This window comes from Trachypithecus francoisi, unplaced genomic scaffold, assembly GCF_009764315.1.
Source record: "Trachypithecus francoisi isolate TF-2019V2 unplaced genomic scaffold, Tfra_2.0 Lachesis_group5, whole genome shotgun sequence".
Taxonomy (NCBI): Eukaryota; Metazoa; Chordata; class Mammalia; order Primates; family Cercopithecidae; genus Trachypithecus; species Trachypithecus francoisi.
The window spans coordinates 92,102,738-92,126,922 of NW_022681470.1; the positions used below are offsets into that span (position 1 = coordinate 92,102,738).

Consider the following 24,185-nt stretch of genomic DNA (forward strand, 5'->3'; position numbering starts at 1 on the left):
CACCCACCTTTCTGGGTGCCCATGGTTTGCTGGTATCTGATTAAAGGCCAGCTCTCAAGGAGAGAAGAGCCCTGGTTTAAGCATTTGCCAATTTCTGTGGTGTAAATACCCCACTTTGGCTGATTTCAAGCTACCAACACCATGACTGTGAATATAGATTTGGGAGGAGATGCACGAAACCAGCTCACAAGTGGTTTCCAGCTGGCTCCAGCACACACTGTCCGTGGGTGGATCTAACATTTAAATGTAAAGGACACATTTTTCACATAGCATGGCCCCTAAACACCAGCCAACCAATTCATCAGGAAGAAAATGCAGTCTCTTCTAAAGCAGGAGGAATTCTAAGAGATTCACAGGAGTAATTGTATTTATTTTTCTGTTTTTAAAATGTTATGTTTATTTAATTGACAAAATCATGTATATTTATTGTATATGACATGTTTTTAAATACATGTACATTATAGATGGCTACATTTACCCAATTAACATGTACACTACCTCACATACTTATCTTTTGTGTGTTTGTGTGTGTGTGTGATGAGAAGACTTAAAATCTACTTTCTTGTAAATTTCCAAGAATACAGCATGTCACTATTAGCCATAGTCACCATGTTTTACTATAGATCTCTTGGACTTATTATTCTTCTCTAACTGAAATTGTGTATCCTTCACCCAACATTTCCTCCTCCCACTCCCCTGCCTCTGGTAATCACCATTCTACTTTCTACTTCTATGACTTCAACTTTATAGCTTTCATATGTAAGTGTGGTCATGAGATATTTTTCTTTCCATGCTGGCTTATTTCACTTAATGTAATGTCCTTCAAGTTCATCTGTTTTGTCATAAATGATTGAATTTGCTTCTTTCTAATAGCTAAATTGTATTCCACAGTGTATAAATACTACATACATTTTCTTTATCTGTTCATCAGTTGATGCACACTTAGGTTGATTCCGTATCCTGGTTATTGTGAATAGTGCTGCAATAAACATGGAAGTGCAGCTATCTCTTCAACATACTAATTTCATTTCCTTTGGATATATACCCAGAAGTGGAATTCCTGGATCATATGGTAGTTCTGTTTTTAATTTTTTGAGGACTCTCCATGCTGTTTTACCTAATGGCTGTACTAATTTCCATCCCCACCAAGAGTGTACTTGGGTTCTGTTTTTGCACATCCTCACCAACACTTGCTATCTTTCATCTTTTTGATAACAGCCATTCTAAGAGCTGTGGGGTGATAGCTCACTGGTGTTGATTTGCATTTCCCTGATGATTAGTGACTTTGAGCATTTTTTCGTATACTCATTGGCCATTCATATGTCTTCTTCTGAGAAATGTCTATTTGGATCCTTTGCCTACTTTTTAATCAGATTCTTTGTTTTCTTATTATTGAGTTTTTGGAGTTCCTTATATATTTTGGATAGTAATCCCTTATCAGATGCATGGTTTGCAATTATTTTCTCCCATTCCATAGATTGTTTCTTCACTCTGTTAATTGTTTCCTTGGCTGGGCAGGAGTCTTTTAGTTTAATGTAAGCCTATTTATTTCTTTTTGTTTTTGTTTTCTTCTGGTAGTTTTATAATTTCAGGTCTTATATTTAAGTCTTTAATTGATTTTGAGTTGATTTTTGCACATGGAGTGAGATAAAGGTCCATTTTCACTCTTCTGCATGTGGAAATCCAGTTGTCCCAACACCAGAGTAATTTTAACTGTATTTAACTTCCACTTTAAAACTTAATTCTTCCTTCCAGTAATCGAAGTAAAGGCATGGTTACTCCTTCTCCACCCTTCTTCACTAGGCCATCCAAGCCCAGGCTGAAGGGAGTTCCCCCATCTACCTCCCCACCAGACTAAAATTTGAAGGCACAAAATGACTTTATATTTGGGAGCCCAACATGCTCGGAGGTAGGACTTGGGATCCAGCTAGACACTGATTCCGTTCCTGCTTTTACCACAAAGCTCTATCATCCAGTAGATCCCCAATGGCCTCATCTGGAAAATGGGATAATATTTCCTCTGCAGGATTGCTGGTAGGACTAAATAGATAGAAGAAAGCCCCACACACAGCACAACACAAAACAGGGCAACTCCTATTCCCTCTCCTTCCCTATTCTTCCTCAGAGAAACAGGGCTGAGCCTCGTAGTCGGGCAATGTCGCCACTTAGTGGCTGTGCTCAGAATTGCCGAAAAGACCAACAGTTCCTGGATTTGAGGAAAACAGGGAAAGCACTTAGAGAAGAGGTGTTGGGTTTCTGAGAGGCCATTTGGCATTATGGAAAGTGAGTGGGCACTGGCATCCGGATAAACCAGGTTCAGGTCCCAGCCTTGCCAAGTATTAGCTGTTTGACCCTAATCAAGTTGTGTAACTTCTCTAAGCATCAGTTTCCTCTTGTGTAAAATGGAGACAAGAATTGTCATCTCATTAGATTAATGCTCGTTAAGTGTTCATTGCCCTTATCTTGCTCCTGACCCTCTTTCATCCCCCTCTCCCCATCCTGATAAACGTCACCTTCCTGGTTCCTGACCCCCTCAGTAGTTTCCTTGGCCACACCTTTTCAACTTTATTTTTCAGATATGGAACCTAATTTCCCCCCAAACCCTTTACCCCTCACGGGAGAACCTCAAATTCTACAGTTTTATCCTCAGTACCTCAGGTTTAAAAACTCCAAATTCTTATACTATTTAGTAACAGACTCCTGGTGATACATTCATGGTGACAAAATTATATGGACAATGATCTATAAAGCAGAAAGCAAGTTACTCGTTTATAATAGAAAAGATACTCCTGTCTGGGGATGGGCACCAAGTCAGCAAACCAAGATACTCCCCATTAATAAGGGAGCATCTTCCAAATAACAAGGGCTGTTGCTGGACACAGACTCCGAGACGGTCAGGGTGAGGGACTGTTTCTCCCACATTCAGGAACACCCCGACACTCTGTGACCCCGGCTGGAAACACCTCCCTGATGGGCTGATGCCTGCGACCCTGCCCCAAGGACGCGTGCCCACCAGCCTCGCTTCCGCACTGACCAGCGCCTTCCAAGTATCAAGCTCTCCCTAGATGGGCCGAGCCTTAGTCAGCTGGCCTGGAAAAGCCTGGGCTTTAGAACTGCACAGAACTGGGTCTGAATCTCATTTTCCACTTATTACCCGAGTGACCCTGGACAGATTGCTGAACTTGCCTGAGCCTGTGAGCTCATCACAGTGGGGCACAAGCACCCACTTCAGGGAGTGTCTGCGTTTAGTAAGTGAGGCTCTGTGCGTGCCCAGTGAGGTCCCCGGCAGATGCTCAGCCAATGCTCCTAATTCATTCTGAACCCCGCACCTAGGATATCTTTCCTCCTTTATGAAGATGCTGGCTTTACCACCAGACCAGAGTCCAGGGCGCCCCCTCGTGGCTCTGTATTTTCCCATTTTTCTTTCAAAGTAAAAACTATTAGACAGGCTTGGTGGCTCACACCTGCAATCGGGAAGCAGAGGTGGGAGGATGGCTTGAGCCCAGGAGTTTGAAACCAGCGTAGGCAACACAATGAGACCTCGTCTCTACAAAAAAAATCTAAAAATTATCTGGGCGTGGTGGTGGTGCACACCTGTGGTCCTAATTACTTGGTAGGCTGAGGTGGGAGGATCACTTGAGCCAGGGAGGTCGAGGCTGCGCTAAGCCCTGATAGCACCACCGCACTCCAGTCATGGCAACAGAAGGAGAATCTGCCTCAAAAAAAAAAAAAAAAAAAAAAAAAAAATCTGAGGACAGGAAACACCTGAGGATAGATACATACTAATTCTTTTAGTCAACGTATTTCTGCATTTTGAAGTATGAACCACTGAAACCCATTTACAATGAAAGAAAAATTTTAAAGTGTATATTTATAACACTTCCCTCCACACCCCCAGTAGATTCAACACTCATCAGAAAGAAATGTCATTAAACCTAAGCAAATGGATAGGCTGAATAAATTATATATTTGTGTCCAAAGGACTAGAAAAAACCGGTTATGAAAAAGGCAATTATTTCAAACGAACATTAGAAATCCATGGGGAACTGTATAAATATGTGCCCAGGGTTGAAGTCTCTGGGGTAGAGTTAAGTGTGTGGCATGATCCCAAGCGCCTCACCAACCAAAATACCAATCAGAGATAAGACCAGGCTAGTAATGAGGCAGGGGCCCTCCCTCCTGTCTGGGATTTGGTTAGCGAGCACAGCCCTGTTCTTGCCAGGACTCTCACTCAGCGCCAGCTCCATCACAGAGTGGATGTTTTCTCCTCCACTGACCTTCGGAGACCACTAGACTCCACAGATGATGTTGGCTGCTGTTGCCAAAGTCCTCAAAACCTCCCTACCTGAGAGATGGAAGAACCTTTCCTGTGCAGAGACAGATGTCCCCTGGGCTGAACCCTTCCATCCACTGAGATCTGCCATGAGTCTCCTCATGACCTGGAGGGAGATCTGACCTCTGCCCATTACACTCATGTAACCACTCTGCTCTCTGTCCACCCCTTCTTTCCCCTGGACCTTCTGCCCAGGGAATGTGCAGAGGAAAGGAGGGAAGTCCACTGTCCCCATTCCCCGTAGGGTAGGCATTTATCAGAATCTAACCATGCAAAGAGCACCCCCACTCCACCCAGGAAAAATGTCTACTACTAAATGGGTGTCCCTATGTTGGGGCTTTCAAACAGGTTTTATCCCTTTTGGAAAGCAGTGCCCACCAAAGGACAAAATCTGTTCTTCTAACAAATTTATTTGCAGGCTTCCGAACCAGTGCTTTGGGGCTTTAGATGGTATGTATTACAGTTGCTTGTTCGAGAAAGTATCCTTGCTTGTAAGCATGTTGGCGAGAAGTGTTAGTAAATATGTAAATTTATGTCCTATGGACGGTTAAACATTTATAGTACTATATAATATTCATGTGGACATTCTCTGGGTCCCTGGGCATCTTCTCTATGTGTTTACATCTGACTGTGTGCTCCCTGGCATATTTCGGTCAGTTAACAGTCATTTAGTGCCTACTATGTACAAGGCAATGTGGCTAAGCACTTGATATGCATTATCTCAATTCTCAAAACAACTCTTTGTGGTGGGTATGATCAATGTATTCACTTTACAAATGAGAAAAGCAAGGTTTAGAGGATCAAAGGGACTTAATCCAGATCCAAGGCTGGTGAATACTGGAGCGAAAATTCAAACTCAGGTCAGTCTGGCCCCATATCATTTGTTCTATACTTCCAATACAATCTTTAAAAGAAAACAACTTTGCTTACATACCATGTATTTCCCCATTTAAAGTGTACATTTCAATACTTTTTAATATATTCACAAGTTTGCACAGCCATTGAAACAGTCCATTTTAGGACTTTTTTTTTTTTTTGAGAAGGAGTCTTGCTCTGTTGCCCAGACTGGAGTGCAGTGGTGCAATCTTGGCTCGCTGCAACCTCTGCCTCCCCGGTTCAAGTGATTCTCCTGCCTCAGCCTCCTGAGTAGCTGGGATTACAGGCGTGCACCACAATGCCCAGCTAGTTCTTTTAATTATTATTTTTAGTATAGATGGGATGTCAGCATGTCAGTCAGGCTGGTCTTGAACTCCTGACTTCGAGATCCACCTGCCTCAGTCTCCCAAAATGATGGAATTACAGGTATGAGCTACCATGCCAGGCCAGGACATTATTGCCTCAAAAAAAGTTTGTATCCTTCAGCCATCCACCCATTTTCTCCTATTCCCCATCTTTCCTCAGCCCTGGGTAACCACTAATCTAATTTCTGTCTCTACAGAGTTTCCTATTTTGGACTTTCATAGGAGTGGAATCAAATGGATGTGGTCTTTTTGGCTTCTTTAATTCAGCACAACATTTGAAGGTTCTTCAGTGTTGTATTATATATCAGTACTAATATCCCATTGAATGGCTATACAATATTTTATTTATCTATTCATTCATCCACTGATGTCCGAGTTGTTTCCACCATTTGGCTATTATGAATAATGCTGCTATAAGCATTAATGTGCAAGTTTCTGTGTGAACATGTGTTTTCATTTCTCTTGGGTATATGTCTAGAAGTGGAATTGCTGGATTTTATGGTAAAATTCTGTCTTCAATCATTTGAGAAACTGACAGACTGCCTTCTAACACACCTACACTTCACCATCAGTGTGTGAAGGTTTCAACTTTTCCACATCTTTGCCAATACTTCTTGTTATGAACTTTTTGATTCTAGCTATCCTGGTGGATGTGAAGTGCTATCTCATGGTTTTGGTTTGCATTTTACTGATGACTAATGATGTTGAGCATCTTTTCATGTGTGTATTGGTCATTTGTATATCTTCTTTGGAGAAATGTCTATTAGATCATTTGTCTATTTGTAAATTAGGTTGTCTGTTTATTCTTCAGTTGTGAGAGTTATTCATATATCCTGGATAAAAATACCTCATCACATATACAAATGTAAATAATTTCTCCCACCTGTGGATTATCTTTCTATTTCATTTTAAAAAACTATTTCAGGCAGGGCACAGTGGCCCACACCCATAATCCCAGCACTCTAGGGGGCCGAGGCGGGCGGATTGCCTGAGGTCGGGAGGTCGAGATCAGCCTGACCAACATGGAGAAACCCCATCTCTATTAAAAATACAAAATCAGCTGGGCATGGTGGCACACACCTGTAATCCCAGCTACTTGGGAGACTGAGGCAGGAGACTCACTTGAACCCGGGAGGCCAAGGTTGCCATCAGCCAAGATCATGCCATAGCACTCTAGCATGGGCAACAAGAACGAAATTCCATCTCAAATATATATATATGTACACACACATATATATAAATATATTTCAGTATTTTATTTTATTTTTACATTTTCTTTCTTTAAAAAAATAATTTGAACCTAGGGGTCTCGAAGGCTCAAGGACAATATAGACCCTGCTGGGGACTGTCCCCCACTGACAGAAAAGGATTTGCTCAGAGTCTTCTTAGAGAGATCTTCTGTTTTTCACAATTCTAGGATGGGGCAAGAGGTGGTAGTTTCGATCCACATTCCCAGATGGGTTCATCTGATGATGAGAATACAGTCCTTCATGGAGCATATGTATGCAGAGAGAACCACACATTAAAAGCAACAGGCACACATAACCTTTAGTTACAAATGATAAATGCTTCAGAAGCAAAACGCTGCAGATCAGATGTAGTATGAAGGAGCTGGGAACTGGGAGGAAATGGACGTGACATTCCAGGCAGAGGGAGTGGTGTGTGAGAAGCTCTGAGATAGGAGGAAGCAAGTGTAATTCAGGGGCTGATGGCTTCTATTGAGGTCCAGTTTACATCCAGTAGAATTCATCAGTTTAAAGTATATTAACAAAGTTTCCTTGTGTTTCTTAGAGAAAAATTTTAACTTTTCTACAACTGCGTATTAGATTCACGTACTATTTTTCTTCTTACATGGGAATAGGGGACATTCTGGTCTGGTCTGTCATTTTTGACAATATCATGAGTCAAACCATGTCTCCCCTTTCTGTTTGCATCTTCTCCTTGGAAATTAAGTTGAGAGAGACACATGTTGATGTTCTCTGCTTAGCTACTGTGTAGACACAGGTGGGTTTAGAGGCTGGACTGTGGGTAGCTACATTCTGAAAGCTTAGTTTCTGTGGTCTTTCGTTGAATTTGTTGGAAACATTTGCACTTCAGGTCAGTGTCCTGGGCTTATGCACTGTTTTCCAGTGACAGTAGTGCCCCATTGATGTTCATGTCTATGAGTGGACATGTGTATTTTAATTTCTGCAAGACTCACCAACTTGGTAACCAGTATCATTTGTGTTACTATCTCTGGGAGCAAAGCCTAATGAAAACAGCAGGTGGCTGGGCGTGGTCACTCACGCCTGTAATCCCCATACTTTGGGAGGCCGAGGTGGGCAGATCACAAGGTCAGGAGTTCGAGATCAGCCTGGCCAGCATGGTGAAATGCTGTCTCTACTAAAAAACAAAAAATTAGCCAGGCATGGTGGTACACACCTGTAATCCCAGCTACTCGGGAGGCTGAGGCAGGAGAATCACTTGAACCCAGGAGGTGGAGGTTGCAGTGATCCAAGATCATCACTGCATTCCAGCCTGGGCAATAGAGCAAGACTCTGTGAAAGAAGAAAGAAAGAAGGAAAGAAGAAAGAAAGAGCGAAGGAAAGAAAGAAAGAAGAAAGAAAGAAAGAAAGAAAAGAAAAAGAAGAAAGAAAGAAGAAGAAAGAAGGAAGGAAGAAGGAAGGAAGGAAAGAAGGAAGGAAAGAATGAAAGAAGGAAGGAAGAAAAAGAAAGGGAAGAAGAAGGAAGGAAAGAGAGAAAGAAGGAAAGAAAGAAATAAAGAAAGAAAGAAAGAAAGAAAAGAAGAAAGAAATAAAGGGAGAAGGAAGGAAGGAGAAAGAAAGAAAGAGAGAAAAGAAAGAAGAAAGAGAAGAAAGAAAGAGAAGAAAGAAGAAAGAAAGAAAAAGAAGAAAGAAAGAAAGAAAAAGAAAGAAGAAAGAAAGAAAGGAAGAAGGAAGGAAGGAAGGAAGGAAGGAAGGAGGAAGGAAGGAAGGAAACAGCATACTCATTGCAAACCTTCTGGGAGAATTTCTTGGGTAAGAATGAAGAGCTTTACAGAAGCTACGAAGTTTGTTTCCTGAAACAAAAGGCAGAACACGGTATCTTGGCTGTTGTAGAGCTGAGATTTGGGTTCACTTGGCATCGAGCCATTCTTCCCTCTTGAGATGCTTACTCAATGCAGATCAGCTCCCACCGCAGATGTTGGAGAGACCTGTAATTACAATAGAGTGTTTGGGAATTCTTCTAACAGATGTTCAGCCACATCCTCACGTTTCTCGTGTGCAGTTCCACTGCGGGAAAGACCTGGAGCTTGGGTGAATTAATGGGACTCTTCTCCTTATATGTTGATTTGCAGAAGCTGGGGAGGGATGGAACCCACACATGGACTCCCAGCTTCCCAGTTGTGCTCCCAGGATATAATGCTGTTCTGCTTAAGACTCCTTTCAGAGCTTGCGCCTGAAGGCCCAGACCTGATAGCTGAGCTGAGCAGGGCAGGGAGGGTAACCCGCATATTTGGCCTCATAGTTGAGACCCAGTGTCAGCAGCTCATGGTTCTGGGGTTTGTTGCCTCTGATGACAAAGCTGGTGGAGGCAGGTGTTGAGGCCTTAAGACCACAGGGACCTGCAGGGCAGGGGTGAAGCAGCTGCACCGCTTGACTCAAGTTGCACCTGGTGGTGGTGTCAGGAAGGATGGAGCAGACCTGGTAGTTTCTGCTCTCCAAGGTCAGACTAGCTCTCGTTCACTGAAGGACACAAAGAAAATATTAGTAGCTACTTTAATAGTTTGTATTTACGTACAACTCTTTTAGGGAAATATTTCAAAGATAATTAGCATTATAAAGAATCAGTACAGCAAGGGATTGTGTAAAATGGGGTATAATTGAATTGAATTGTTGGAGTTGTATTCTTCAGTTTATTGGCACCTGAAAAGGATGGGTTGATGATTTTAAAAATAGGTAGTTTTTAAGTGAAAGTTTAAAAAATGACTCAAATGATGGTCCATCATATGTGTAGTAAATAGACTTAAGTCCATGACCAGTAGACCAAAAAAAAGAATGCACATTAGTGATGTTAAAAACTCCAAATCACTCATTTAGTTCCAGTAGAATAACATTACCAGCACATTAAATTAACTTGAATTTTATTGCTTTGTTTCTATTTGTACACTTTTAATTTTATTGCTTTGAGCTAAGCATACAATGTATAGATTTTGTGTTTGTATGCCTTTGAGTAATGTGATAATAAAGCAATTTAAGTCAAATTTGGGGTTCAAAGGGCATGTTTCACTTTTAACAGGGGACTCAATTGTCAGCCCTCACACGTGTCTGCCACGCATAGTGTCAGTGACACCTAGTGGTTCAAGTCAGAACTGCAACTTCATTGAATGGTGGACGATTTCAATGACAAAACAGGTTCTCCTTTAGATAAGTCTCTGGATTCCTCTGGCGTGGTGTTGAAATGAGGGCCTACCAGTCCCTGGTGTCTCCCATAATTGGCCTGTTCCACACTGTAGCTCTTCAGGTATTTGCAGCAACTTTATGGAGGAAGGGATGACACTTCGTATACTAGGAACAGAATGTAGAAACAAATGATGACTTTTAGAGTAAGAAAGTTTTCAGGAAGGCATTTCTAACAATTACAGTGGTTCAACAATGTACACGACTAGAGAGCCACTAAGCCATGATTTTAGGTTCACTTGGCAGTCTGCTGGGCTCACTCACTAGCTAAGCCATCTACAATACACCAACCTCACAGAACACACAATTCAAATTTTTTGTATTTGTAAATTTGTGAATTGCTACATGCTAGAGAACTTCAGGCAATTTATGAATGGTCAAATCCACTGATTACAGAATTCTAAAGGTGATCATGGTCTTTACAATGCTCTGTCCTCAGCAGCTGCCTGACCCTTTCCCATTACCATGCCTGCTCTCCCACCCAAGCTCAAGGCCATCCTGAAAAAGTTGCCTACAGCATCATGCAGCCACCAACCCCTCTGAACTCTCATAATTGTCTTCCTGAATCCTGGGACTGGGCACAGGGAGAAGAAGAGGAAAGAAGCAAAAATAAACCGAGCTTGCAGCACCTTCGGCACTAATCATGAGGTCTGCTGCTCTCTGACTGCTTCCCCACAGTTGTTTGGTGCCTGTTGCCTCAGAATCACGTAGATCCTCTTATGGATTATGGATTATAGTTCCTATTAACTGCTCTATAAATAACAACTTGAAATGTTACATTTTCCCTTTGAGATATTCCCTCAGGTCTTGCCTACTGATGAAACTACTGAGTCAGTGGGTCTGAATGATCCCAGGAGCAGCTGACTCACCAAAGTTTGCAGTTTCCAATTGCTGATTATTTCTTCCCCCTTACCCCAACCAATCAACAACTCCAGCTTTCTGGTCTCTCACCCTCCATGATATCCTTAAAAAGCCCCGCCTAGAACTTCTCAAGGAGATTGATTTGAGGATTTTCGTCTATCTCCTCACTCGGTGCCCTGTGATCATTAAACTTTTTCTCTGCTGCAAACCCTGTTGACCTAGTGTAATTGGTCTGTTACTGCACAGCAGTCATAGGAACCTATTAGCCCTATAACAGTAGGTACCACTAATATATTCATATTCCCATTTTAGAAAGATGTGAAACTACTTTTCATAAGTTCTCCAGGCACACCCAGCTAGAAAGTGACAGAACTGGGCATCTGTCTGCAGAGCCTGCACACTCAACTTCTGTTCTTAGAGTGTGTCTCCAGATGGTGGTCACAGTGAAGACCCACAAACCTGTCATCATTCCTAGGCCACACGAAGCCCTTCCAATCTTTGTAGGATTTCAGACCCACCTGTGTGTCCAGACAGACCATCCCTGCTTCCAAGTGGAACGCCTGGAATTTCATTTATTTCTGCTCTGCAATGTTGCCAGAGGTTCCCCAAATGGGGCCAAAGGTCAGCGTGCTCTCAGGAAAAAGTATACAGTGTCACAAGGAAACTCCTGTCAAGTTTAGGGAGCTCACACAAGAGCAGGAAATCAAACATGAAGAGGATGGTCAGGTCCCGCAGTACAACATGCCCAGGGAACAGAACCTGCCACAAATAGCTAAGGTCCAGGGCCTGCAGCATGGAGACCACAAGGCCAGGCACCTGATTCTAAGGAAAGGCGTTGAATAATGGCTGAGAATCAAAATGAAGAAATCATTTACATCTGATCTTTCCCAATTCTGGAAAGCCTGGAATCCAGAGGCCTCACGATCCCCTTAATTTATTAGGCTGCCTCCTTCATTTAATGAGAACTGTCATGTTAACCCCATTCTCAGGTCTGTACAACCATCAGACTTTTTGTTTTTAAATATCTCTTTTGAACACAGGTTCTTTTTATCTCAGGATCCCCATAAATCTCCTCTTTGTAAATAGGATGTTGGTCACAATCATACCTGGGATGAATATCTCACAACCTCTTAATTGCATTTTACCCATGACCTTACTAATTTTATCACATTTGTTTGGAACAACTTTATGTTGCCATCACCCTTCTTCCTGGCCTCTGTGGATTTTTCCTGATGGCATCATAGTTGAAAGGCTTCACCCTTCTGAGGGTGTTTGTGGGTGTGGCACCTATGTTCTCATTGAGTTTGCTCTGTAAATCTGTGGCTCGAACTCCTGAGCCTCCCACTGCACATGTTATGACACATTAAGTACAAGGCCACCTTTGGCTCCTTCATCGTCACAAAGGTGCAATCTTTTCCCTGTTTGCAATTTGGAGCACATCTGTTCTTGTCCCTACGGTAGTGACTCTCAAACTCTAGGCTGTATCAGGATCACCTGAAAGGCCTGTTGAACCACAGATTGCTGGGCCCCACCCACAGAAAAGAAGAGAACAGACAGGAAGGAAGAGGGGATAGGAGGAGAAAGGAGAAGAGAAAAGAAACGACTAGAGTTATTGCATGTCACAGGGTCAGTGGTGAAATATGCATTTATTGTCTGTCAGTGGCAAAAGCTTTCAGGACTTCTGTCACCTCTCTGCTAAGAGTTCCTCCAGCCTCTGCTTGGGTAATTCCAGGGAAGGAGAAGCCCACTGCTTCCCAGGATAGCACCTTAAGCCTTGGGGAGCTGAGACAAGTCACATGCCATGTGGGGGCAGGAGTGACAATCAGGAGGTCAGAGTCATCTCTGACCACAACTTCTTCTCTTATGTCCCTTGGTTGTGAATCTCTTTTCCTGCCATGGTCTTTGGCAGTCACTGGTATGTTTGCTGTCCCTATAGTTCTGTCTTGTAAGAGTGTCATGAGAATGGAATCGCACAGTTTGCAGTCTTATGAGAACAGCTTCTTTTGCTTGGCATAATGCATTGAGAATCATAAACGTGAGACAGGCAGATGGCAAGGGGCTCCCCAGAAATACTCCAACCAACCTGCACACTGGGTGGAGCCACAGAATTTTGCACCCTTTGCAGTGAGGAGGAGTTGGGCCTCTCTTCTTCCTGTGTGGAACCTGGGATTTGAAGGGTGGGAGGGAGATGCTCCAGCAGGGACTCTGACCTTCCAAGAGTTCTTCCTCGCCCATTTTCTTCTTTTCACCCAATACAACCCTATCTTGCTCACCATGTAAATTATCTGCAAGCCTGAATTTTGATGGCTATGGGACAAAGAACCTTGTTTTTAGCTGAACTAAGGAAAAGTTCTGCAACATTTTTGGTGCCCAACATTGGGCTAGAAAAGCAGTGAGTGAGATGGGGACTCAAAAACTCTCACTGTTGCTCTAAGCCTTTTCACCCTCAGACTCCTGAGGGTAGACAAAACCTTACACCTAACCACCTTAGCTCCTGGGATTTTAATAGCTTTTTCCTTCTTTTTTCAGGACCCACTGGTGAGCCGCAGTTACCCGCTGCTCTCCTCTCCCTGCCACGGCTGGGATGCATGGCCCAAGGGTCTCACACAGCCAGCTGGCTGGCATTTTCCCACAAGCCACTGGAGACTTCTCCTTCCCTGGTCAAGGGGTTCAGCTCCATTGGACAGTAATTAAGCTTTTCTCTTGGTGGAGGAACCACTTGCCTAAGAATAAGAGATTCTTCCCCAGGCATTTTTAAACTATTCTCTTTTTTTACCCTCTTCTCTACCCTGTCAACAGTTAAGTTTTAAGCACATTTAGCACATTTTTTGTTTTTGTTTTTTGTTTTTATAGAAGAAGTGTTACTAGGCCAAGCCTCACAACTATCACTGTTTGTACTCTCCATAAAGTTTTTCATTGTGAAAAAGAATCTCGTGGGGACTGGGTTTTCTTCTGCATGTTCGTGTGTGTATTGTGTGTAATGTCTGTAAAAAGAGCTCTAATTAATTTGGCCTAAAGAAAGACAAGTGCTTGTATGAAGCATTTTTTTAAGGGAAGTTAAAAGCTGCAGTACCCTCAAATCTTCGCAAGGATGACTATAGCCACCAGTTGTCTGGGTGTGTCACAAGACATCTTTTTCTCTCCCTTGTTGGAGAAGGACTCAGTTCCACAGTTTCACCTTAACATTCAGCTTATGAGAAGGAGTCCATGCACCCTCCCGAGACACATTTTTGTCCCAAATTCAATTGCAAGCTTCAGGTTAATGCTCTAAGAAAGAGAACTGGATCTAAGGGATCCAGAGGCAGGAAACTACAAAGGCTAAAAGTCAGAGTGCAGGTGAGCGTGGCTGATTCCTGCCAATTAAGCCAACCCTAAGTTTCCTATTTCATGGATAAAGGCCACATTAATATCCAGGGCATAAATGAGATCTAGGGAACTCCAAGGCTACTGACAGCAGGGGAGATAGGGCATATGTGGGTAAGAGTGGATGATTCCCACCCCCAAGGTCCCGTGCTTCATGGGTGCAAGCCTCTTTGTCATTCATGGCAGGACCTTCCAAGGTCACTGGAACGCAGGGATGGAAGGACAGAAGAGGAAAGAGGACGCTCTTCCTTCTCTCCCTCACATATCCCGGGTATCTGCTAGGAAGAGAAGTGAACCAGGGATGCCTGCTCCCTTCTTTCTTGATGGGTAGCCATTCATCTTCAGTCTATACCCCTTTCAAATGCATCCTGAACCTCTAGGACTCATTTAACTGGTGCCTCTTTTTTTCCTTTCTCCTTCTCTGTCCTCTCTTCACTAATAGGTAATTGTGTCTCTGTACTACAAGACACTCCCTTCAGATGCATCCTACAAACTGGAAAGAGTTAATTTCCCAGGCTTTAAACTGGTTGGCTTAGGAGTGGGCTCAGGGGAAGGGAACCCAGGAGCCCAACATGCTGACAAAAGAGTAAAGTGTTTTAACCAATTGGGTTTTTGGCCTCCCTCTTTTTGTGCAAACTGGTAAAAGGCCTCGGAATTTTAGAACTGTCCTTAACCCTCCCCTTGTTTCATTTTGATACATGTTTTCTAATAACCTGGTTTGTCTCTTCTTGCCTTCAGGCCATCAAACTCCAAACAGTCATGCAACTGGAGCCTCTGACAATGTCCCCTTCTGCTGGGAAACCTTAAATAGACCTCAGAGGGAACTCGGACAGTTGTTTCCCCAAAACAGCGTCCCTGTCAGCAGGAGGCAGTTAAGCTGGGTCTTCATCCTTATCCTTAATCTAACAGTAGTTAGATGTACTTCTTTAGAAAGGGGAATGAGACAGCCGGGCGGGAGGGGGCTCCCCGGCAAAACTCTAACCAGCTTGCACAATGGGATGGAGCCACAGAAGTTCACACCCTTTGTGGGGAGGAGTCGGGCCCCTCCTCTTCCTGTGTGGAACCTGGGATTTGAAGGTTGGGAGGGAAGCACTCCAGCAGGCTCTGTCCTCCCAAGAGCTCCTGTTTGTCCCTTTTCTTCCTTTTAAGTCAATAAAAACCTGCCTTACTCACCATTTAAATTGTCTGTGAGCCTGAATTTTCATGTCCATGGGACAAAGAACCCCATTTTTAACTGAACTAAGGAAAAGTCCTGCAACCCAAGTCATATGTTTCTTGAGTTTGCTCCCTTTTTTAATTGCTGAGAAGGATTCCATTGTATGGAACTTGTGCAATTTGTTTATCCATTCCCTATTAAGGATATTTGGGTTGTTTCCAGTTTTGGGTGACTATAAACAAAACTGCTAAAAATGTACATGTATAGGTTCTTCTGTGAATTTCAGATTTCATTTCATTTGGGTAAAACCTAGGGGGGATTTTCTGGCTTGTACAGGAATTGTATGCTTAACTTTATAGGAAATTGCCAAACTAAGAAGCAGTTTCTAAGATGTTTATGAATATTTTAGTCTTCAGAACTGTGCGGGATGGGTACTGCTCTTATCCCACTCCCAGGTGAGGATGCTCAGCTCTCCTGGGCTAAGCAGCTTGCTGCAGTCAAAAGTTGGCACGTGGAGGATCTAGGGAAGGTGGGTCAGGCACTCTCGCTTGATGCAAGTACTGCTGTCTGCTTCAGTTTCTGTTTTCTCACAACTGACTTCCTTTGCTTTCTCACAGTCTCTGCCCTCCTAATGCAGGTTGGCCCAGCCCAACCTTCTGTAAATCACCTCCATTGGGACATTTTCCCCGTGGTGGTGCCATCTGGGGCTGCCCATGCCCTGAGAACTGCAGCTGTGTGCAGAATGCCAGCTCTGCTGCTGGCAAGCCACTGGCCTCCAGCTGCTGCCTCCCTTTGCCCCATTCCCTGTCAGGGCCCCAAAGAGACAGAGCAGTCAGCTCTCCTGGCTACTTTGCTGGGAGCCTGGCACAGCCGGGGGACCTAGAGACACCTATTGGTCATTAGTTAGAATTGTGACTGCACTTGAGTTCAATGTGAGACAAGTAGGCTCTGTTGCAGCTCCATGTTAAAAACATGAGTACATATCCTTTACCCACATTTAAAACTTCAAACAACTGGTTCAGACATGCAATAAAAAGTAAAGTTTCTCCTCCCTGTAGCTCATGTTTACTCCTACAATAAACATTTTCTGTTTTTAGTTATCTGGTCAGCACACAAATATAAGTAACTTGATAATACACATAAATTCTTTATTTATCCACTTTAGATAGTGTATTAGTCTGTTCTCCCTTGCTATAATGACATACCTGAGACTAAGTAATTTATAAAGAAAAGAAGTTTAATCGGCTCACAGTTCTGTAGGCTGCACCAGAAGCATGATGCAGGCATCTGCTCATCTTCTGGGGAGGCCTCTGGAAACTTGCCATCTTGACAGAAGATAAAGGGGGAACACATCACATGGCCATAGTGGGAGCAAGAGAAAGAGAGAACGTGCAGGGGGAGGGGCCCCACACTTGTAAACAACCAGATCTTCCAGTAACTCACTATTGTGAGGACATTACCAAGGGAGATGGTGCTAAACCATTCATGGGAAATCTGCCCCAGAGATCCAATCACCTCCCACTGGCCCCACCTCTGACACTGGAGATTCTATTTCAATATGAGATTTGGGCAGGAACACACATCCAAAGCATGTTAGATGGTATCTATTAACTATATTGTAGGAAAAATCAATAATTTAGGGCATTATATGACTTTTTCTTCTTCCTGTCCCCTTTACTTCATCATTTTAATCTGTAATATTCCTAGGTTTTTTAGTGGTTACATTTATGCTTTAAAAGAATGTATATAAATCTCAATTTCTTGACATATTAATATTAGAAAGAGTCTCTATTGATTCTCCGCTACAGGAAAAAAGGAAATTAGTGCACGTAGACCTTCCTCTGCTCTCCACCTCCAGATTTCTGTGAGCCATAATATCACTCTTCTGTTGCACATGTTTATAGAATTTGAATACTGAAGTAGCCATAATTAAGTGTTCTGTGCTTGAAATTGATTCTAAAAATTGAAAACCCTTAAACAGTATTTATGGCATTATGATTATGTAAACACGATTCACTGCAGAACCAAGTACTATGATTAGGCCCACAGAAAAGGAAATAAAATAGTATGTAATTAAAACTTGGGCACTCAAAGGAGAATGTTCTGTGAATGAAGGTCTCTTTTCTCCACTCCATTAATTATCCACAGTTACCCACACTTCAGTTGCATCAAATTTGAACCACAACTTTCTTAGACTGTCTTGTTTTCCCTGGATTTCTAATTGTCATTCTATTTGCTGTAATTGTTATTTAAGAATAACGTATCTCATCTGATTGTTTAGAATTGACTAAGACCTGCTTAGAATCTTTATTTTGGGTTCTTATTTCTACAATTTCTGGAGTGGAAGTGACTTGCTCTGGTGGAAGTGGCACAATCTTCACCGAGTCCTCTGATTTTTGGATGCATTGTTTTCTGTGGCTGCTGTGTAGCTGACAGCTTGGATTTTTTGGGGGCACATCTGAGTCCTACATTCTCATGGATCTTGTGACATTTTCTTTTTTGGATTTCATTTTTATTGCTAAAGTTTAGATTTGCTGGAACACATACTACATCAGTATAACACGGTGGTTAAGAGTGGGCCTCCTGAGTTTGAAACCTTGCTTCATATTAATCCTGTGGTCTTGGATAACTGGATCTCAGCAATGTGGTATCTTCATCTGTAAAATGGGAAAAGTATAGCTCTCTTATAAGTTATTTTGAGATGGAGTGAGACAATACATGTAGTACTGTTAGGACAATGATCAATAAATGATAAAACCTAATATTTTTGTGGATATTGCAAGTAGGGGGAGTAAAGGGATGTGTTCATTTGGCCATCTTGAATTGGCAGATAAGACATATTTCTGAAGCAGTCAAGAAGGCCCACCTCATCACTGTGCACACACTTGATGCCCTCAGGCCATCCTCGATGCCAGTGACTGACATGTACATCTCCAGAGCTCCCTCCTCAATCCAGCCTTCCATCGCTGACTGTCTCCTTGACATCTCCACCTGCATGTCCAATGCACATCTCAAGTGCAACTTGCTCAAAACTAGACTCCTGATCTTCTCCCCTAACTTGTTCCATTTACAGCGTTCTCCACCTCAGGATGGTGCTGCCATCCTTCTAGAATCTCAGGCCAAATCTTTTGGAATCATGTTGATTCATCTCTTTCTCTTGAATCTTCATTTCACCCGTCAGTAAATTCTGGATACTTTAGCTTCAAGATATGCCCAGTATTCCATCACTTCTGACCCCACCACCTTTACCCTCAACTGTCATAATCTCTCACCTGGATCATGTAGTGGTCTCCTAAGTGGTCCCCCTGCCTCCACGTGGCTCTCTGCTGTCTAACCCCAGACTTGTTGGGTGTGATCCTATTTTATGCCCTCTTCTTGGGGCACTCCTCCCTCCGACACCTGTGGGCTGCCCAAATGGCCATGGAAACTTCCATGCCTTCATTCAGATCACCTTCTCTGTGAGGACTTCCCCAACCACTCTTTATTGTTGCAGCCTCCCCGGGCATCCTAATCCCCCTATTTGACTCTATTTCTTGTTTTTCATAGTACATGCTACCTTCTAAATTCTGACGTAAGTTACATACTTATCATGTTTAGTGTTCACTGTCTGTTTCCCCTGCTAGAATGTCAGCTCCTTGAGGGCAGAATTTTTAAAATCTGCCTTGTTTACCAATGTATTCCAAGTACTTAGTACAGCAAGCACCTGGCTCAGTTGCAGGTACAGAATATGAATACATATGAATAAGAATTTTCAGTTGTAGGCAGAACTGAGGATGTGCATAGTGACAAGGTGGGTCTTCTTGATGACTTCTCAGCAATTCTCAGTTGTAGGCACTGAATATGAATCCATACTAAATAAGAACACATACTTAGTGAAAGAGTTTGCGAATGGCAGTGAGGAGAGTGGAGGAGCTCCTACACTGCCTTACCCCATGGTTTAGCTATTGAACATGACACCTGAAGGAGGAAGTTTGGCTAATAAGTACAGGAAGCAGACTCTCCTTAAGGGTAAGAGTGACAGGGACGTCACTTTCAGAGTACAAGAAGGGTGACAGGAAACATGAGAATGCACAGGGCCTCATGATCTCAAGGGCCCCTTCTAGTTCTAACCTTTGGTGATTTCAGGCCAGGTGAGGTGCTGAGCTCCCTGGCCCCAGAGGCATTCCAGCATAGGCTGGCTGATGTCTCAGCAGGGATGCTGTGGATGGACCAAAGCATGAGAAAAGTACAAGAAGTGGATGCCCTTCAAGGTCTTCTCTAATAATAAGACTTGAAAATTAGACAACTCACCCCTCACCTATAACCCAATATAGTTATGCAAATAACTATATTGCCATAACTTAAGAATACTCACAGATAGTTTCCAAATTCTGGAGAAAATCAGGTAGAGAGAAACAAGTATCCTTCAAATTTTGTTCAAGGGAGTATACTAAATTGTTAAAAGCTGTCAATAGCTCAAAAGAAAAGTTTATTTGACTCTGAAAAGCAAAACAAAGGATTAGCAGTATTTTGAGCAAAACATCAAAAAGATGACTCCTGTCTCCTATTAGCTCAGTTCATGCAGTTAATTCCTGCCCTGCTTGATATTAATGAACATTTTTAGCTCTTCAAGAGTCCTAAACATTTTTCCTCTGTTCTGATGTCACAATCTCCAAAGTTATCAGAAACCTGTATTCAAGAGCACCTGTTAGAGCTTTATAGCTGATTATAAAACCACCTTCTAAAGAGGACCAAAACAAGACAACATTTGTTTATGGATGACAAAAAGCTTTAGGAAGTAGCCATAGTTAAAGACATAATTGACAAGGAAATCTGTTACCTCTGTAACACATAATAATTTAACATAACAATTATAATTATTATATTATAACAAACACTAAAATATCCGAGAATTACACGAGTTTCCCATAACTTCAGAACACATACCAATAACATTTATACAAATATAGCCCAAAGAAAGCCAAACACCATTTCATATTTGACAATGCTTCCTGTATGATTTTTGTAATACCAAATAAGCCAAATTTCACCTTTACATTAGTGTGCTATTGATGCTAAACCCAATTCTTAATAAAACCTTATAGACATATTTACCCAATTTTAATGTTTGACCATAAGGCAAGATTTTTATAGACTTTGTATAACCCTTTACAATTTTTGCTAAAGAGCAGGTTGGTATTGTAAGAGAAACCACTGTGCTTTTAGTTTAATGCTTAATTTATAGAAAAACTGGATGATACCCCTTTAACTTTAGCCAATATGTTTACCCACAGAAGTTCCTTTACAAACAACCTTCCACAACTTGTCTAAACCTTAATTTTTATTTCATCTAACTTTAAAAAAAACTCTCAACCTTTTAATCTAGGCAAAAATCCACATTCTCATGCCTCTTTATAATCTTTTTACCATAAGTATATTTTATCTCAGCAGGAAGGAACCCAGTACTTTCCATTTTCAAGTTTACATGATATTAAAGGGAATAAGACAGATACACAAGTAAGTGGAGACAAATTTTGGACAACACAAGGGGGAGCGCACTCAGGCAAAACAGACTTAAACCCAACTCAAAATCTGATCTCAACCAAAATGCAGAGCTGGTGAATAAGGGAGCCCTATTGCTTCCTTGGTGGTACCGGACAAATGGCTTAACAAGCCCAGACAGGAAAACAATAGGCTCCTGGCATATGATCTGGTTAACTCACCCTTTGAGCACCTCTGCTCCTGATCTCCACTTTTCTCCAGTAGTGAAAGGGACATGCAGATTTGCACACGGAACAGTCCTGTGGAGGGTCCCCAGGGGAAACCTCACCCGACAACTGCTGGAATCCTCCCAGAGACTGTCTTGTCACAGGCCGCGAGCCACTGAATGCAGCACCTTCCTTATCTCCTAGCTGGCTTGCCAAATTTTGTTCCTGGACCAAACTGAAGGCCAGGCTGCTACTTCTTGTGGCCCAATAGTGAGATGCAGATGAACTCCAGAAGACCATCTTCTGGAGCCTTAGTAAGCTTACTTAATCTAAACGGGTCCAGATGCTGGGGCGATTACCCTTGTCTGGTCTCCTGCTAAATCACAGAAGTTTGGGGAGTTCCTTCAGACCCCCAATAAAACTTGCTTAATCTTAAATGGGTCCTGTTAAGAATTCCTTTTTATTTTGTCATGCTTTAAGGCCCAAGAAAGGCCTAGGCAAAACTCTTGATGGGTTTTTGTGATATTCCAACTTTTGTGTGAGGGTACTGGCTTTTCTAACTTCTAATATTTGACTTACCCCCTCAGTCAGTGCTAAAACAGTTGTGATAGAGGCCTGCATTAGTGAGACCTGGCCTGCCACAAGATGTCAAAGAGAAAAGTGGACTTTGAGGAGTGACAACAGAAAAAAACAGAGAGGAAGTGGGCATAATCTTGGACTAGCTTTCTTTTAACCACAAATGTGAGGGAAGCTGAGCCTCTCTTCTCTTTGATGAGACCTAAAAGTAACAGCTCAGAGATCTGAACCAACTGAAACAACCCAAAAAGTTTTGTGGGGCCGAGAGACCACCTTTATGATTGTGATGGTTAAGTCTATGTGTCAACTTGACTGGGCAACAGAGTGTCCAGACATTTGATCAAACATGATTCCGAGTATTTTGTGAGGGTCTCTTTGGTTGAGATGAACATGTGAATAATTAGACTAAACAGAGCAGATTGCCCTCCCTAGTACAGGTGGGCCCATCCAGTTTGAATTTACAGATCAAAGATTAAATTCCCAGGGAAAATAAAGTAAAATAGTTCAAGCTAAAATCCTCAGTCATTGCCCTCGATGTCTTCTCTGGCTCTGTCTTAGCCAGGGAGTTCCTCACTACCTGGACCAAGTAGAAGTTCTTTCTACCCTTGCAATAGGAGAGAATGGCTTTCAGGGCTGGGTGAAGTTCTACCAGGACCTAGGGATCCCATAAATTCAACTCAAAGTATCTCGTGTGCTCCATTTTCCTTCACACAATATTTTATTTTATTTTATTTTTTTTTTTTTTTGAGACGGAGTCTCGCTCTGTCGCCCAGGCTGGAGTGCAGTGGCCGGATCTCAGCTCACTGCAAGCTCCGCCTCCCGGGTTCCCGCCATTCTCCTGCCTCAGCCTCCCGAGTAGCTGGGACTACAGGCGCCCGCCACCTCGCCCGGCTAGTTTTTTGTATTTTTTAGTAGAGACGGGGTTTCACCATGTTAGCCAGGATGGTCTCGATCTCCTGACCTCGTGATCCGCCCGTCTCGGCCTCCCAAAGTGCTGGGATTACAGGCTTGAGCCACCGCGCCCGGCCAATATTTTATTTTTAACAAGTCTAAGTCTCAGAAAACTTTAAAGAAAGACTAGTAGAATCAAAACTAGCCTGCCCTTTTCTGCAGTCACCAATTGTTAACAGTTTTTGGGTCACATTTACTTTCTCTTCCCCTCTCCCTGTACGTGGATACTTACACACACTTTTTTTTCTTATTTTTAATGAACCATTTTAAAGTATTTCACATATTTCAAAAGCATTTTGAAAGTAATATTGAATTATTGATTTGACAATAATACTTGGTCCATATTCAATTTTCCCCAATTGTTGCCAAAATTTCTCCTTTGGGTCTTAAAGAAACATCCAGAATCAAATCAAGCTTCCTATACAGTTGTCAGGTCTCTTTAGTCTCCCTGAGTTCCACTGCCCTTTTGTTTTCATCTTTCAGGACACTAACAGTTTTGAAAAGTCTCAGTCAGAAGGGTCCATGTTCTGGATTTGTTTCTCTCCTCTTGTTGTTTCTTGGTAAGCTTTTTTGACAAAAGTACTTCATGGGTGAGATTCTATGCCCCACTGCATCACATCAGAAAGACAAGGCTCCGGGTCTCCCACTATCTAGTGATGCTACATTTGATCAATTGATGAAGAGCAATCCTGCCAGAGCTCTCTATTGTAAAGGTACGTTTCCCCTTTAATTAATTAGAACTGGGGTAATGACGCATTGAGACCGTGAGGATCCCCTGTTGCCCAGTAACCTCTCACCCTCTGGTTTTAACATGCATTGGTAATATTGAATCAATTATTACTATGGGATTGCAGAGTCATGATTTTCCAACGCCAGCATTCATTCTGTATTGATCATCTGTTGTCTCCTGTAAAAAGGAGTTTTCCCCCTGTTCCTTTGTTTTGAGAATAATTATTTCATAAACTTTTTAATTTTAATGTATTATATCTTATTACTACCAATATTTAAATTTGTTTCTTTTAATTTTAGTTATTTTTTAACTATATTAAGTAAAATCAAGTTCTTTTTATGCTCAAATTATCCGAAGTTTAACCAGAAGGTATTGTGTTTTACTATTTAAAATATTCTAGAGATTTAATAGGTCACACCAGACCATGTCAGCACTGACCATAGACCCACTGACTTTAGAAAACAACCTAATTCGAAGCTCCTAAAACAGTTATCTCAATAAAATCATGTTCAAAGAGCTCAATTCTTAGCGCTGCCAAAGGCACCTGGGTCTGAATTATGGAGGGTCAACAGAAAATCTCTTTTTAATATTAGTTTCACCAGAATGATGTTGATCTATCACATTTGTCTGGAGGCTATGGCCTTTAACTTTAATTTATGTGGTAGAATTTGTTCTGCCACTGTGAAGCTATCATTCTGGGATGGGGGAGGGGCGTGGTTCTTTCCCAGTGAGAAATTTTTAATTTCCTCATTTCAGCCTGGTCCTTCTGCCTTCTCAGAGCTGCACTGGGTATGAGCTTCGTTTGGTTATGCGACCTCCAGAAGAGACTGTGAGCAGATTTTGTTTTT

The 24,185-nt window shown here is 42.3% G+C and overlaps 1 long non-coding RNA gene across 1 annotated transcript; it reads left to right on the forward strand.

Moving 5' to 3' along the window:
• Positions 1-4,775: 4,775 nt before the first annotated feature.
• On the forward strand, positions 4,776-19,900 carry LOC117074429. Its single transcript, XR_004433583.1, has 3 exons — positions 4,776-4,911; positions 12,142-12,144; positions 19,890-19,900. It is a non-coding gene; the product is annotated as an uncharacterized LOC117074429 (long non-coding RNA).
• Positions 19,901-24,185: the final 4,285 nt, after the last annotated feature.